The sequence below is a fragment of the Triturus cristatus genome, chromosome 1_2, assembly GCF_964204655.1.
Source record: "Triturus cristatus chromosome 1_2, aTriCri1.1, whole genome shotgun sequence".
Classification (NCBI taxonomy): domain Eukaryota; kingdom Metazoa; phylum Chordata; class Amphibia; order Caudata; family Salamandridae; genus Triturus; species Triturus cristatus.
In genome coordinates this window covers 190788017-190806773 of record NC_140580.1, presented here as the reverse complement: position 1 = coordinate 190806773, position 18757 = coordinate 190788017, and positions in this window count along the sequence as shown.

Sequence of the window (18757 nt, the reverse complement as noted above, 5' to 3'; positions counted from 1 at the left end):
TTTACTAGAATTGCATGTCTAACTGAACGTTTCAATATTGCAGAGTCCTCCTGGTCTACTGCCATCTTGCCCATCAATGTCGCTGCAACCCATTTATGATCAGACCTTACTAAGCAGCTGGGATTTGCGTATAAATCGGGCCTCCCTATAGACGTCATACAATGGGAGAAATAAATCGATCACGGAATCAGGAGGGGCTTATTTAATTGTAAATAATCCTGCAATATTATTCTGTTAAAACCAAGCTCCTCCTTTGTCCAAATTGATAACCAAAGTTTTAAGAGGGGAAGTCGAATCTGGTCAATATTACAACCTAATCCTTGCTCTTCATAGATGATTTCATAAAGTACACTTTGTGGGACTCTAAGGAGGCCCTTTAAAAATCTATTTGATGCTACTTTAAAAAAAAAATATATATATATATATATCACTCCCCCAACTCCGGTAGAACTCGGGGCTGTCGCAGGCGGTCCGAGTTAGGATACCGGAACTCCTCAAATGTACTCCACACTGTTCCTTTTCACGCCAAGGAAATACTCGGACACTCCAAGAAGGTAAATACTTTTAATCAGCAAGCAGGACGACGCGTTTCACCATTACGGCTTTATCACGCTCGTATGGTTAACTCACCGCCATGTTTAAATACAAATTTGATCGTGTAACAAAATAGTCAAAACAAAAAGCGGACTTCAGGTATATACATAGTGGAAAAAGGCATGACTAAAGGAGTGGCCATTTTGAAGTTGCAAGTACGCTAGTCTCATATAATGTAATTAAATACACAACCCTCAGTGGAAATGAAGAATGCATACTGCTCTATCCCAGTGTTCAATAAATTTACGGAGAAATAACATGAACTGCGCTAAAATTTTATAAACGCAATATGCTACTTATGGCTCCAAAAACGAAACATAGCGTACATCCATCAATTAATGCATTGATGGTAAGTATAGACTCTTTAAACATCCTCGTCCATATAGACAAACCTAAATAAATCACCAACAGTAATTCCATGCGAGTGTGTGTAAATCTGGTTGTTCCATGGTACTGTCAACCGTTACTATGAAATATTCGTCCTATCAATATATAATTAGACATGTAGTGTTAGATAAATTCTCAAACCTCAGTAAAGCCCCAGTGGGCATGATATCTTAGTGACAGCAGCAAAGATTTACATACACAAAAATAACACGCTTCAATAGTTAGTCCACTTGTATAAGAGAAGTTCCTGAAAAAAATGATAAAATGTAGTTAAAATCAAGTAACCACTGAAGCAGACAATACAGACTCATTTAGTTGTGCAAATGCACAGCCAATTCTTCACTTAAGTTCAACCCCATAGGGGCCATGCTGCCCAAATCAATGATATAGCGGGATTCCAGTTTTCTAAGGGACAATTCTCTGTTACCACCCCTGACTCCCAAATCCACTGTATCAATCACCACCATACGAACAAGTGTGTTATCCTGCATGTGTTTTTCAAAGAAATGTCTCGCTATGGGGTACTGTTTGTTGTTATTACGTATTGCACGAAGATGCTCAAGAACTCTTTTTTTCGCTTCGTGTTTTGTACTCCCTATATACCACATGTCACATGGACAGATCAAAACATAAACACAGTACGTGGTGTTACATGTAAGTTTCTTCCTGATTATGAACTCTCTTTTAGAGTTCGGTACTGGTAATGAGTTGCAATCACTACTGTTTTTACATGCTTTGCATTTGCGACAGCACTTAAAACCAGGTATTCCCTTGGAAGGATTGATTTCAATTTCTGTGACATGATTGTGGCTGAGTACATCTCGAAGTGATCTTCCTTTTTTAAATGTAATCTGAGGATTACTTGCCAGATCCTTTTTGAGATGATCATCAGTCAACAACACATGCCAATGTTTTTTGAGAATTTTGCGTACTTCTGAGGCCTGACCTGAAAATGTGGTGATAAATCTAAGGCATTCTTCCTGTTCTTCTTTACGTTGGGGATACAGTAATTCGGTCCTGGATTTGGATTCTACTCTCAAGATCGCATCTTGGATAACCTTGTTTGTGTAACCCCGTTCTCTGAACCTCTGGCACATGATTTTTTCTTCCTCCCTATAAGCCTCCACAGAACTACAGTTTCTTTTAGCCCTTAGTAGCTCTCCATAAGGGATACTATATATCAAATTCCGTGGATGGCTGCTGTTGGCACTCAATATACTGTTACCCGCTGTTTTCTTGCGAAACAGTTTAGTGTGAAGCTGGTTGTCCTTCACTTCCAATAGTACGTCTAGAAATTCTAGTGACTTGTCACTGATATGTTCACTGAACTGCAAGTTAAGTTCATTGTCATTGAGTTTGTCAATGAACTTTCTGACAGACCCTTCATCCCCACACCATATAAAAAAGATATCATCAATATAGCGCAGCCACAGGGCCACCTTGCTGAATTCCGCCATTTCCGTGACAACCTGCTCCTCCCACCAGCCCATGAATAAATTCGCATAGCTGGGGGCGAAGCAGGTTCCCATGGCCGTGCCCTGTGACTGTCTATATATGGTGTCATCAAAAATAAAAAAATTATTTTTGAGACAGATCTCAATCATTGTCAAAATCATCTGCGAGTGGTGCGTCAGTGAAATAGATCTAGACTTAAAGAAGTGGCTGACAGCCTGCACTCCTTGATCATGTTGAATGCTAGTATACAAACTACTCACATCAAGGGAGACTAAGAGATAATCTTTCTCCCAATGTATGCCATCAACAGTAGTAAGAAAATGAGTAGTATCTTTCAAGTAGGAAGGAAGAGCCACTACATACGGTCTTAAAAAGTAGTCAATAAATTTAGATGTATTTTCCAATAATGACCCTATAGACGACACTATAGGCCGACCAGGGGGATTGTGGATGTCTTTATGCAACTTGGGGAGAAGGTATAGGATGGGTATTCTGGGATGGGCACAGTACAAGTAGTTGAATTCTTCCCATTCAATTAATCCCCTCTCTCTCCAGTCAACCAGTGTTTCTCTGTACATAACATTGGATTTTAAAACCTCAGCCATATTAGTCTTACCATAACAGGTGATATCATTAAGTTGTCTTAGACCCTCAGAAAGATATTTCTGTTTATCCAAGACAACTATATTACCCCCTTTATCAGAGTGTCTAATGACAATACTCTTGTCTTCTGTTAGACAATCAATGGAGGCAATTTGGGCAGCTGTAAGATTTTTCTTGCATCCCTGTACTTTCTTGTATCTTAATTTCCTTAGATCATGCAAGACACCCTTTTCGAAAACCTCAATAGCATCACATTGAATATTCGGCAAAAATATTGACTTAGGCTTAAAATGACTCCCAGGATTATGATCAAGATCAACACCCCAAGCTTCCAAATCCGATCTGGGCATGACATTACTGGAATTAACATCAGTTGTGGTATACAGTTCATGTAACAATTCTACATCATTTAGATTTAAGTTACACTCATGCTCTCTAGGGTCTGCGGTATTAGGTGTTGTAGGTTTAGTACTAAACCATTTTTTCAGTTTCAGTTTTCTAGAGAAAAGAAACAGGTCTATTCTAGTCTGTGCAAAATTCATGTTAGAAGAAGGGCAGAAAGACATACCAAAGGAGAGAGTCTCAATTTCTTGATTCGAAAGAGGGCGCTGGGAAAGGTTGATGACAGTCATACTTTCTGTTTTCTGCCCCTTGTTTCCATTCCCATTGGGGCTTTGTCTGCGCTTATTCCTCCTCTTCTTGGCTTGTTGGTTCCTCCTGTTCTTCCTCTGTTTCCTCGTCCCCGTCCTCTGTACGAACCCCCTTCCTGTTGAAACTCTGTCCTGTTCTGATTGATCATTTGAAACTGCAATAAAAAATTGCTCGCTTTCTTCTGAGGATCTTGTGTTATTTCCTGATTGGCCCCAGATACTGAGACGTCTGACAGATTGCCATCTGATACATCGCTTTCACTCATATCTTTTGATGTACTGGTATAACTAGGTTTTGAAACCATCACTGCTGTCTTCGTTTGATTCTTGTCAAACAGGTGGTCGTATTTTCTTTGGAAGGTTAGTGTCCGCCCATTTTGATAATCTTTAAAATCTCGCAAGAATTTCCTTTGTTTTTTTGCAGTGATTTCCTCCTCTAGTTTGTCCATTTTCACCATCAATTTTTTCATATATTCCTCTAGAGCTTCTTTGGACATAAGTTGACTTATTTCACCTGTCAGTTTGTCGATTTCTTTCAGTAATTTAGCACGGTCTTTCAGAGCATATTTCACTAAAATCCGCATCATTGTCATAGAACAAGCTGAAGAATTATCAGACCATTCCTCTAGCATCTCAGGATCAGGATCTTCATAAGTGGGTATCGTAAAGATCCGCAGACCCCTAGGTACTCGTTTCACCTCAATATAACGTTGTAAGGACTCAGCTTCCCACCATTTCGATAGCTCCTTACGGTGTAGTTTCTCCAGGGTGTTAAGTAATGTTTGTAAGTTGATTTCATCAGTGATGTTAGATACGGAACTCGCTGTATCATTGTTAGGTCCAGCTTGCCCAAAAAATAGTTTGTCTGCTGTCTGCTTCCTACGAGCATCAAGACTGCTTGCCATCTTCAGTTACACCTTCTAATGGTGCGTGGAAATTAAGACACAATAGTCTTGTTTCATCACACGCTCCTTTGCCTCCCGGATCTTTGGTCACACGTAACACACGGTTTGCCTACCGTGCTGCAAAGGCACCACTTCGTGAAAACAGAAACCTGCTGCCACAAGAAAAGTGCTCGAAGCAACCGGCGGCGTCCCAGCGGACGTGTTAGACTCGTAAAGCATACACTGATGAAAATTGGTAATACGATACCCGTATCCACAAAGAATAATCCAGGACCAGACACCCGATGTATGGTCCTTGCATCAGCGTCACAATCCAGTGAGGGTCAGCCCGATGTCCATATAAAATGTCACTCCCCCAACTCCGGTAGAACTCGGGGCTGTCGCAGGCGGTCCGAGTTAGGATACCGGAACTCCTCAAATGTACTCCACACTGTTCCTTTTCACGCCAAGGAAATACTCGGACACTCCAAGAAGGTAAATACTTTTAATCAGCAAGCAGGACGACGCGTTTCACCATTACGGCTTTATCACGCTCGTATGGTTAACTCACCGCCATGTTTAAATACAAATTTGATCGTGTAACAAAATAGTCAAAACAAAAAGCGGACTTCAGGTATATACATAGTGGAAAAAGGCATGACTAAAGGAGTGGCCATTTTGAAGTTGCAAGTACGCTAGTCTCATATAATGTAATTAAATACACAACCCTCAGTGGAAATGGAGAATACATACTGCTCTATCCCAGTGTTCAATAAATTTACGGAGAAATAACATGAACTGCGCTAAAATTTTATAAACGCAATATGCTACTTATGGCTCCAAAAACGAAACATAGCGTACATCCATCAATTAATGCATTGATGGTAAGTATAGACTCTTTAAACATCCTCGTCCATATAGACAAACCTAAATAAATCACCAACAGTAATTCCATGCGAGTGTGTGTAAATCTGGTTGTTCCATGGTACTGTCAACCGTTACTATGAAATATTCGTCCTATCAATATATAATTAGACATGTAGTGTTAGATAAATTCTCAAACCTCAGTAAAGCCCCAGTGGGCATGATATCTTAGTGACAGCAGCAAAGATTTACATACACAAAAATAACACACTTCAATAGTTAGTCCACTTGTATAAGAGAAGTTCCTGAAAAAAATGATAAAATGTAGTTAAAATCAAGTAACCACTGAAGCAGACAATACAGACTCATTTAGTTGTGCAAATGCACAGCCAATTCTTCACTTAAGTTCAACCCCATAGGGGCCATGCTGCCCAAATCAATGATATAGCGGGATTCCAGTTTTCTAAGGGACAATTCTCTGTTACCACCCCTGACTCCCAAATCCACTGTATCAATCACCACCATACGAACAAGTGTGTTATCCTGCATGTGTTTTTCAAAGAAATGTCTCGCTATGGGGTACTGTTTGTTGTTATTACGTATTGCACGAAGATGCTCAAGAACTCTTTTTTTCGCTTCGTGTTTTGTACTCCCTATATACCACATGTCACATGGACAGATCAAAACATAAACACAGTACGTGGTGTTACATGTAAGTTTCTTCCTGATTATGAACTCTCTTTTAGAGTTCGGTACTGGTAATGAGTTGCAATCACTACTGTTTTTACATGCTTTGCATTTGCGACAGCACTTAAAACCAGGTATTCCCTTGGAAGGATTGATTTCAATTTCTGTGACATGATTGTGGCTGAGTACATCTCGAAGTGATCTTCCTTTTTTAAATGTAATCTGAGGATTACTTGCCAGATCCTTTTTGAGATGATCATCAGTCAACAACACATGCCAATGTTTTTTGAGAATTTTGCGTACTTCTGAGGCCTGACCTGAAAATGTGGTGATAAATCTAAGGCATTCTTCCTGTTCTTCTTTACGTTGGGGATACAGTAATTCGGTCCTGGATTTGGATTCTACTCTCAAGATCGCATCTTGGATAACCTTGTTTGTGTAACCCCGTTCTCTGAACCTCTGGCACATGATTTTTTCTTCCTCCCTATAAGCCTCCACAGAACTACAGTTTCTTTTAGCCCTTAGTAGCTCTCCATAAGGGATACTATATATCAAATTCCGTGGATGGCTGCTGTTGGCACTCAATATACTGTTACCCGCTGTTTTCTTGCGAAACAGTTTAGTGTGAAGCTGGTTGTCCTTCACTTCCAATAGTACGTCTAGAAATTCTAGTGACTTGTCACTGATATGTTCACTGAACTGCAAGTTAAGTTCATTGTCATTGAGTTTGTCAATGAACTTTCTGACAGACCCTTCATCCCCACACCATATAAAAAAGATATCATCAATATAGCGCAGCCACAGGGCCACCTTGCTGAATTCCGCCATTTCCGTGACAACCTGCTCCTCCCACCAGCCCATGAATAAATTCGCATAGCTGGGGGCGAAGCAGGTTCCCATGGCCGTGCCCTGTGACTGTCTATATATGGTGTCATCAAAAATAAAAAAATTATTTTTGAGACAGATCTCAATCATTGTCAAAATCATCTGCGAGTGGTGCGTCAGTGAAATAGATCTAGACTTAAAGAAGTGGCTGACAGCCTGCACTCCTTGATCATGTTGAATGCTAGTATACAAACTACTCACATCAAGGGAGACTAAGAGATAATCTTTCTCCCAATGTATGCCATCAACAGTAGTAAGAAAATGAGTAGTATCTTTCAAGTAGGAAGGAAGAGCCACTACATACGGTCTTAAAAAGTAGTCAATAAATTTAGATGTATTTTCCAATAATGACCCTATAGACGACACTATAGGCCGACCAGGGGGATTGTGGATGTCTTTATGCAACTTGGGGAGAAGGTATAGGATGGGTATTCTGGGATGGGCACAGTACAAGTAGTTGAATTCTTCCCATTCAATTAATCCCCTCTCTCTCCAGTCAACCAGTGTTTCTCTGTACATAACATTGGATTTTAAAACCTCAGCCATATTAGTCTTACCATAACAGGTGATATCATTAAGTTGTCTTAGACCCTCAGAAAGATATTTCTGTTTATCCAAGATAACTATATTACCCCCTTTATCAGAGTGTCTAATGACAATACTCTTGTCTTCTGTTAGACAATCAATGGAGGCAATTTGGCAGCTGCCCAAATTGCCTCCATTGATTGTCTAACAGAAGACAAGAGTATTGTCATTAGACACTCTGATAAAGGGGGTAATATAGTTGTCTTGGATAAACAGAAATATCTTTCTGAGGGTCTAAGACAACTTAATGATATCACCTGTTATGGTAAGACTAATATGGCTGAGGTTTTAAAATCCAATGTTATGTACAGAGAAACACTGGTTGACTGGAGAGAGAGGGGATTAATTGAATGGGAAGAATTCAACTACTTGTACTGTGCCCATCCCAGAATACCCATCCTATACCTTCTCCCCAAGTTGCATAAAGACATCCACAATCCCCCTGGTCGGCCTATAGTGTCGTCTATAGGGTCATTATTGGAAAATACATCTAAATTTATTGACTACTTTTTAAGACCGTATGTAGTGGCTCTTCCTTCCTACTTGAAAGATACTACTCATTTTCTTACTACTGTTGATGGCATACATTGGGAGAAAGATTATCTCTTAGTCTCCCTTGATGTGAGTAGTTTGTATACTAGCATTCAACATGATCAAGGAGTGCAGGCTGTCAGCCACTTCTTTAAGTCTAGATCTATTTCACTGACGCACCACTCGCAGATGATTTTGACAATGATTGAGATCTGTCTCAAAAATAATTTTTTTATTTTTGATGACACCATATATAGACAGTCACAGGGCACGGCCATGGGAACCTGCTTCGCCCCCAGCTATGCGAATTTATTCATGGGCTGGTGGGAGGAGCAGGTTGTCACGGAAATGGCGGAATTCAGCAAGGTGGCCCTGTGGCTGCGCTATATTGATGATATCTTTTTTATATGGTGTGGGGATGAAGGGTCTGTCAGAAAGTTCATTGACAAACTCAATGACAATGAACTTAACTTGCAGTTCAGTGAACATATCAGTGACAAGTCACTAGAATTTCTAGACGTACTATTGGAAGTGAAGGACAACCAGCTTCACACTAAACTGTTTCGCAAGAAAACAGCGGGTAACAGTATATTGAGTGCCAACAGCAGCCATCCACGGAATTTGATATATAGTATCCCTTATGGAGAGCTACTAAGGGCTAAAAGAAACTGTAGTTCTGTGGAGGCTTATAGGGAGGAAGAAAAAATCATGTGCCAGAGGTTCAGAGAACGGGGTTACACAAACAAGGTTATCCAAGATGCGATCTTGAGAGTAGAATCCAAATCCAGGACCGAATTACTGTATCCCCAACGTAAAGAAGAACAGGAAGAATGCCTTAGATTTATCACCACATTTTCAGGTCAGGCCTCAGAAGTACGCAAAATTCTCAAAAAACATTGGCATGTGTTGTTGACTGATGATCATCTCAAAAAGGATCTGGCAAGTAATCCTCAGATTACATTTAAAAAAGGAAGATCACTTCGAGATGTACTCAGCCACAATCATGTCACAGAAATTGAAATCAATCCTTCCAAGGGAATACCTGGTTTTAAGTGCTGTCGCAAATGCAAAGCATGTAAAAACAGTAGTGATTGCAACTCATTACCAGTACCGAACTCTAAAAGAGAGTTCATAATCAGGAAGAAACTTACATGTAACACCACGTACTGTGTTTATGTTTTGATCTGTCCATGTGACATGTGGTATATAGGGAGTACAAAACACGAAGCGAAAAAAAGAGTTCTTGAGCATCTTCGTGCAATACGTAATAACAACAAACAGTACCCCATAGCGAGACATTTCTTTGAAAAACACATGCAGGATAACACACTTGTTCGTATGGTGGTGATTGATACAGTGGATTTGGGAGTCAGGGGTGGTAACAGAGAATTGTCCCTTAGAAAACTGGAATCCCGCTATATCATTGATTTGGGCAGCATGGCCCCTATGGGGTTGAACTTAAGTGAAGAATTGGCTGTGCATTTGCACAACTAAATGAGTCTGTATTGTCTGCTTCAGTGGTTACTTGATTTTAACTACATTTTATCATTTTTTTCAGGAACTTCTCTTATACAAGTGGACTAACTATTGAAGCGTGTTATTTTTGTGTATGTAAATCTTTGCTGCTGTCACTAAGATATCATGCCCACTGGGGCTTTACTGAGGTTTGAGAATTTATCTAACACTACATGTCTAATTATATATTGATAGGACGAATATTTCATAGTAACGGTTGACAGTACCATGGAACAACCAGATTTACACACACTCGCATGGAATTACTGTTGGTGATTTATTTAGGTTTGTCTATATGGACGAGGATGTTTAAAGAGTCTATACTTACCATCAATGCATTAATTGATGGATGTACGCTATGTTTCGTTTTTGGAGCCATAAGTAGCATATTGCGTTTATAAAATTTTAGCGCAGTTCATGTTATTTCTCCGTAAATTTATTGAACACTGGGATAGAGCAGTATGTATTCTCCATTTCCACTGAGGGTTGTGTATTTAATTACATTATATGAGACTAGCGTACTTGCAACTTCAAAATGGCCACTCCTTTAGTCATGCCTTTTTCCACTATGTATATACCTGAAGTCCGCTTTTTGTTTTGACTATTTTGTTACACGATCAAATTTGTATTTAAACATGGCGGTGAGTTAACCATACGAGCGTGATAAAGCCGTAATGGTGAAACGCGTCGTCCTGCTTGCTGATTAAAAGTATTTACCTTCTTGGAGTGTCCGAGTATTTCCTTGGCGTGAAAAGGAACAGTGTGGAGTATATATATATATATATATATATTTATATATATATATTTGCTTTTTCAATTCATCAGAATGTACAAAACCTACATACAATTAACATATGTCATATACCAACAATACCCACACACTATCGTTGATATTACAAAGTGTGTCTACATTCCCTCCTTGCTTTACCCCTTTTTTCTCCCAAATAACAAAACAGAAATCAACAGGAATATATATAGGCCTTACACTAGGTGGCACATCCATATTTAGTGCAGTTAACGATTTCAGACATTGTAAAGATCTTGACTGCTGGCACTTTAGTGTCATCTACACATTGCCCTACCCACCATCCCACTGTTTGATTGCAAATAAGCCATCAGTGGTCCCCAAAAGTCATTTGGTCTAGAAGTAATTGGCTGTTCCTCAGCATACAGTTCAAGTTGTTTTTTGCATTGTGCTTTATCAGCCAGCCATGCCACCTTTGTTGGATTGGATTTACTCCCCCAATGTAGTGCCACTCTGCGTTTTACTAACAGTAGGGTAAAGGACAGTAATTTCTTATTCAGTAACTTGACATCTTTTAGTAATCCCAGTAAGCAAATGGTCGGCCCCCACATCACTCGCACTCCTACCGTTTCAGATAGAGTTTTCTGTGACTTGCACCCAGAATGGCCTTACACTCGGGCAGCCCCATGCCAAATGCATAAAATCTGCCTCCCTAGCCCCACATCTGACACAGTTAGAGTCACCATATTCATATAGTTGCATAGGGGCATAATACATTTGATGGAGAAATTTAAGCTGTATTATTTGTACATTACAATTTGATGTCAGTGTAGCTAAATGTTCACACCAATATCTCCAGTATTCTTCCCCTATAGGCTGTACCAATCCTGTGTTCCACTTCACTATTGCCTTCCCGCCGCCCGGTGTGCCATCCTGTGCAGCAGCATATAATTTGGTGTTAAGGTGTTGATGTGTCGTACTGGTGAGCAGCACCCGTAGTACCATGAGGGTAGATGCTTCTCCTGGAAAGTGTGGATTATAAACTTGCACAGCCGCTCGGAAGCGGATAGTGGGGTGTTATCTCCCGTTGTGCTCACAGATAGTACAGATTAAATCTGGGGAACAGAACCCCCATCTCTGTACAGTAGGGTGAGAAACTCCCAGCAAATCCTTGACTGCTTCCCCTCCCATACTAGTGTGGTCAACAAAGACCGTAGTTGCTTAAAGAAGGCCTCGGACAGTACTATTGGGATGTTAATGAATAAATATAAGAATTGTGGTAGTACTACCATTTTAATGACAGGCAGTCTATCCGGGTGAGTGGGGGTGCCATCCATCGCGCCACTCGATGTTCTGTCTGGACATTGCATTACAATAATTTTCCTGTAGCGCAATGGTAGGGTCACTATGCACCCATACTCCTACGTATTTAACAGACCCTGTTGCCCAGGCCAGCAAGTATTCAATCACCAGCATTGTGTGTCGGGTGTTAGTGGTAAGTTAATGGATTTTGTCCAATTAGTACACATCCCAGAGTAATACTCAAATTTTACGTATTCCTAATAACCAGAGCCAGGTAGATGGAAGGCTCTCTGATATGGAGCACCATGTCATCTGCATACAGTGAGATAATAAGGGGTCGCAACTAGAATCGTAGCGCAGCCACAGCATGCTTCTCCCGGATAATGCAGGCGAGTGGCTCGATTACTAGCGCAAATAGGATTGGTGACAGGGGGCAACCCTGTTGCGTTCCCCTGCTGATCTCAAAGACACCAGATGTGTGTCCATTGATACGTACACGTGCTGTTGGGCTTTTGTATAAAAAGTGAATCCATCTAATAAACGACTCCGGCAGCCCCATGTGGCCCAGTACTAAAAACATATATGTCCATGCAATTGAATCAAACGCTTTAGCCGTGTGTAATAACACCACCGCCACCTTTAACTGCGGCTCTAGCTGGTGCAACAGCACAAGTATAGTTTGCAGGTTATGTGTAGTTGATCTATTCTAGCAGGTATGAACCCTGACTGGTCAGGCAACACCAATTGGAATACCAGGGGTTGTAGGTACATTGCAATTACTTTGGCCATGATCTTGGCATCTATATTAATGAAAGACAATGGCCTGTAGGACTCACACCTTTCCAAGGCCTTATCCTGTTTTAGCAATACCACTATCAGTGCCTCTCTCAGTGATGGTGGTAGGATGTGACTGAGGTATGCCTCCTCATATACTGGATGGAGTTATGGTGCTATCAACTCAATATATTCCTTATAGAATTCCCCAGTGATACCATCTATACCAGGGGCCTTACCGTTCGTTAGGGTGCTGATAGCATATTTAACATCGTCAACTGTCACTGGTTGTGCTAAGGGTTCTTTCTTCCCAGGTGAAAGCCATAACAGTGCCACCTCTCCCAAGTATTGACCTAACTTGCTCAACGCTGCTGAGGGCCTTACCTCATATAATCTTGCATAGAATTTTCAGAACGACTCTAATATATAAGACTTAGGGTAACCTGCTGGGTCTTTGTCATCCACTAAATGGACCACTGAGTCTATGCCCCCTGTGGGACTGCAACTTTTGTGCGAGGCTAAGTCCCAGTCTCCCGTCCTCACAATATGCCCTGCGGCATGTCTCTTAGCCAGGAATTGTGCCTCTTGTTCTGTCAGGCGTCTCAAATTCTGCCAGATGCTCCCTGATAGATGTTAAGATCACTCCTTTCTGCTGACGTTCGTATTCTCTCTCCAGGCAGTTTAGTTTATCCTCAGTGTTTTTTAGCTGTGTCCTCGTGGTTTTCAGTACCCCTGTCTGTGTGTTAAGGCATTTACGACGTATTGTTACTTTAAAAGCTTCCCAGAGTGCACTTGCCAGCAACAGAGTCTGTATTCAATGTAAAGTATTCAATTATCGCACTCCACAACTCTTCTTTGAAGGCTGCATCTAGTAAAGCTGTCCAGCGGAAACACAAAGGTGCAGGAGTTACATTCGGATTCTTCAGTCTCAAAAGCACCGGAGCATGGTCCAATAGTGTTTTGGATAAATGCCGAACTTCCACTATCCACTGGCACACTTCCACAGAAGTGAGCCAATAGTCCAATCTGGACCACATGCCATGAACAGAAGATACAAATGTGCCTTCCTTCTGTGTAGGGTGTCTTAATCGCCAGACATCTACCAGGCCATATTCCTACATCCCACCTCTGATCACCTTGGCTGCCTGCTTCCTGCGCCACTCTGTATCCACATATCGGTCTATCCTTGGGTCTAAGTATGTATCAAGATCCCCTCCCCACATGATGTGTGTCGGCAGGTCGGAGAGTATCTGTCTCCAGGTTGCTGTGAAAAAATCAGGGTCATCTGTATTTGGTGCATATGTATTAACTAATGTGCCAGCCTTACCAGCTTTGTGTGATTATAAGTCTGCCCTGATCATCCACATAATGATTCGTGAGTGTAAAGAGGACCCCGCTTGATCAATAGTAGCATCCGCCTCGAGTACGTGGAGTACGAGGAGGCCAGCCAACACTGTACCCAACGTGAGCAAACATTACATTCCGAGTGTCTGTCCAAATGTGTTTCTTGTAGGAACGCCATGTGCATATTATGTCTGTCTAGGAACCAGAGCACCAATCTAAGTTTACATGGGTCATTGAGGCCAGGTATGTTCCATGTGGTGCAGTTTATACTATCTCTTAGGCGTGCCATTTCGTTCTCGTTGGGGTGATGCATATGCCTGTATGTGTGCGCGAGTGTATTTTCCAGAAAATTATATATGCAATGTCAGGTATACAACATATAAACAACCCAACATTCTCCCCCCACCCACTGCAGTTTTCCCAGCTGGCCAAAGACATCCCTACATAACAATAAACATACTACATTTCAGCATCAGTATTACACACAAAAACAAAATATTGTAGCACAATGTGCTAGACTCATCTGGGGTGTATTTTTACACACACACACGTACCCCCCACACGCACAGAGTAACATAGTGAACACAGTACAAATGGACTCCTCACCGGTTCTGAAAAATAAGCAATATTTATCTGAGTATAACAAGACCAAACACAAGAAAAATCCAACATACACAAATCAAGATATCACTTTTCAAAGATTGAATCAACCATAGCTTTAAGAAATCAAAAATAGCTTCAACCAGGGCTACTTAGTCACGGCTGACGTAGTCGACTCCACAAAGATAGTTCAACCGGGATTGAGCGAGGGCCAGTTAAGGTACCTTGGAGGTGTAAGGAAAAAAGATGATGCAAAACACAGGGGAGGTGGGGTGTCCCAGAGGCTGGTGCGACATCAGTTCCTTTCTGTTGCAGGGGAGATGATGCATCAGTTCCATACTGCTGCAGGGGAGGAGAAGCTGCGGTGGCAAGTGCAGTGCCTCAGTTCCTCACTGTGGAGTGATATTGATGCAGCATCAAAGATTAGGCCACGCGGCTTCGGCTCAGTGGTGTTGATGCAGAAGTGCTAGCATCAGCTAGGCCAGGCAACTGTGCAGTTCGGTGATGTGCATCACGGTCTTTAAGAGCTGTGCCCATAGCTCTTGTGCAGGCAGCGGCCTCTATGATGATGGTGTAGTCAATAAGTTGCTGTCATTGGCAACCAGGGCTGTGATGCAAGTCAGGGCGGTGCATCGTGGTCTTCATGAGCTGTTCCCTCGGCTCCGGTGAAGGCAACGCATCAGCGGCTGTGTCAGGGTTGCTTTTCTTAGGTTGCAATACACCACTTGACTCCAAGGGCCAAGGAACTGGATTTGGCACCTACCTGCAGAAGAGTCTAAGTGCTACATAAATAAGATGCATTCCTGCCATTTCCCAGTGACACAGTGCAGCGCAGCAAGGTGACTCGCTGCACTGCACCACATTGCCATAAATATTTCCCTTAGGGTTTCCTCATGTTTCTGTTACAGATTTTGCAAGGATGCATACATGTCTTACCACTGATTGTCCCCCATTTTTTCTAAAAAATAGTACTTGATTGGCAGCCTATACCTCAGAACTGAAAAGGCCAAAAATGCATGTTCCAAATGTCAAGGTTGTAGTGTGCAATGTACATTGCTTTTTTAAATATGGGTAGTGGCAGCATTTGAGCACTCGGTCAGCCTTGTGTAATGTTGATGTTTACAAGGCACTGTGACTAGAAAAACAGTTAGGGTTCACAAAGTCACACCAACCGTGATTTCTCTCACCCTCTAGTTCTCAGAAATGCGCAGGGTTAGTTGGGTTAAATGTTGCCAATGGAACCCTCATTTAAATAAAATGAATTAAAAAGTTGTTTTGCCACTGTTGATATTTGAAAGGCATTATGAACAAGAAAATGTTCAGGGATCCAGGCAAACCAGAAGCATTATTGATATTTGCAAGGCATTATGGGCAAAAATAATGTTCAGGGATCCAGGCAAACCATACCATCCTGGATTCCCCTTGACCCATGGTTTATAGGTTTCCATAGGTGCAAGTCGATCCCATGCCCAAACACTATTACCGCCCACATTTTAAATTTTAAAGTTGTTTGGGTATATGCTTAATTTACCAAGCAGTTTGTCTAAGAATAATTGGTGGAAACCACACAAGCAACACAACTCCCCCCATGGCGACCAGCCCATTCCAGTTCCCCTCCCCGCTCCCGCCTCCCAGCTGTCCAGCCCTCCCCGACCCCTACTTAATGGCGGATGCTGTGAGGCCGCGCACAATGGGCTCGCCAATGGCGCACCACTGGCAAGCCTGTCTGCACCCATCTGTGACCCGACCAGCACCAGGAACCCTGGATCTCTGAACTGCCAATGTTATGACCCAGCGGCACTCAATGCACTCAACCCAGGCTGCAACACCAACTGCAAGCTAGCATCACCAGCCAACACCCATGGACCCTTCAGCTGTCACCGCTGCCGGCACACCTACAGCACCACCAGGAACACTGACCCAGCACAACCTGCCCGCAAGAACACACCTGAACAGAAGACCCTGCAATGCATCCTCCTCAATGTCCGATCACTCCACAAACACGCCACCGAAATCTGTGACCTCCTCTACAGAACCACTCCAAAAATAGCTTTCTTCACCGAAACCTGGACCAACATCACCTCAGGACTGGACATCGCCTATCGCTATTCCCCAAGGATACAAGATCTCCAGGAAGGACCGCCTCACCCGCCCGGGAGGGGGAATCGCCACCGTCCATAAATCCACCCTCCGCCTTTGCACACCCCCTGACAGGCCCACAGACCTGATGGAACACCCTCACTTCAGGATACTGGCCAGCCCTACCACCACCCTCCGGGGAACCCTCATCTATCGACCCCCTGGACCCTGCCATTCACCAATTCCATCATAGACATCATCTCCCTGCATGCCATCGCATACACCAACTACACCATGCTGGGAGACCTCAACTTCCACCTCGACAACCAACTGGACCCCAACACCACATCCCTCCTGGACAACCTCCACAACATTGGACTCCGCCAGATCATGACCAAACCCACACATGCAGCAGGACACACCCTTGACCCCCTCTTCACAACAGGAAACTCCATCACTTTCAGCCACACCACCGAACTTCCATGGACAGACCACCGATGCGTCCACTTCAACCTCAGAACACCCACCATCCACAGGCACCAGCACCTGCTCCCACAAAGAAACTGGACCAGAATCACCAATGACCAGCTCATCTCCTCACTCAGCAGCTCCACCCCAACCATGGCAGAAGACTACGACCCCAACACCGCAGCCCGAACCCTGCACAGATGGATCTCCGACAGCACCAACACCATAGCCCCCCTCAAGAAAAAAAACAACACTACCACCAAAAAATGAGATGATTTACCACCAAACTTCGAGAGTCCAGATGCACATGCCACCACTTCAAAAAGGCCTGGAGGAACTCCAAATCCACAGAGGCCCACAACGACTTCAGAGCCACCACCAACTCCCACCAACAACTCATCAGAAAATGAGAAAAAAAGTGATTGAAGACAGAATCTCCACACACGCGCACATCAGCAAAGAACTGTTCAGCATCATCAAGGAGTTTGCCCAACCCACCAGCGAGTGTACTGACATCCCTCCCTCACAAGACCTCTGCAACAAACTCAGCACCTTCTTCTACCACAAAATCAAGAACATCTACGACAACTTCGGCAAAGACAACCAACACGCTGAACCCTCACCAGCCACCCACGACACCCTGAAGCCAATGATTGACAACTGGACAGCCTTCACCACCTAAGACATACTGAAGACAATGAACTAAATCCACTCCAGGGCCCCGACGTACCCCTGCCCCACCACATCTTCAACAGAGCCGCCGACACCATCGCACCTATGCTCCGTCACACCATCAACCACTCCCTGGCGAACGCCTGAAAGGAGCAAATCCCGGTCATCGCCAGATGTAATAAGCAGCAGGAATCGCAGGTAAGTGTAAAGCAGGTTTATTCAATCCGTGAATACACTCCACCCGTAGCATGAGCGTCCTCTCACTCAGACGTCCGAACGGCAACTGGCCAGACCCCATCGGAACGCCCGTGAGTAGAACGCCATGCCCCGAGCTACATTTGAAAGAATAACAACACCTTACAATACATCACCTAGAGGCATCGTGCGCCTAACACTCTACTACGGCGCGCGATACCGAATACTACATACTACAACGCCTCTTTCCCCGACAACTGGAAACACGCCAAGATCAACCCCCTCCTGAAGAAGCCATCGGCAGACCCCACCGACCTCAAGAACCACAGACCCTTCTCCCTGCTCCTTTTCCCAGCAAAAGTCAATGAGAAAGCCATCAACAGCCAACTCGCCACCTTCATCAAAGAGCACAATATCCTCGACTCCTCCAAATCCAGCTTCAGAAAAAAACACAACACTGAAACCGCCCTCCTCGCTGCAACAGACGACATCTGCTCCCTACTGGACAGAGGAGAAACTTTAGCCCTCATCCTTCTTGACCTTACAGCGGCGTTCAACACAGTCTCTCACCGCACCCCAACACGCAGACTCCACGATGCAGGAATCCGGGACAAGGCCCTCGACTGGATCCACTCCTTCCTCTCCGGCAGAACGCAATGGGTCAGACTCCCCCCTTTCCTCTCGGACCCCATAGCAACCACCTGCAGAGTCCCCCTGGGGTCCTCCCTCAGCCCCATGCGCTTCAATGTCTATATGGCTCCGCTCTCCCACATCGTCAGAACTTAAAGACTCAACATTGTGTAAAAAGCAGACGACACCCAAATCATCCTCTCCTTATCCAACGAACCCAACACCGCCAGACACAACTTTCAAGAAGGCATGGAAGCAGTTGCCAAATGGATGAAGAGCAGCTGCCTACAGCTCAACAGCGACAAAAC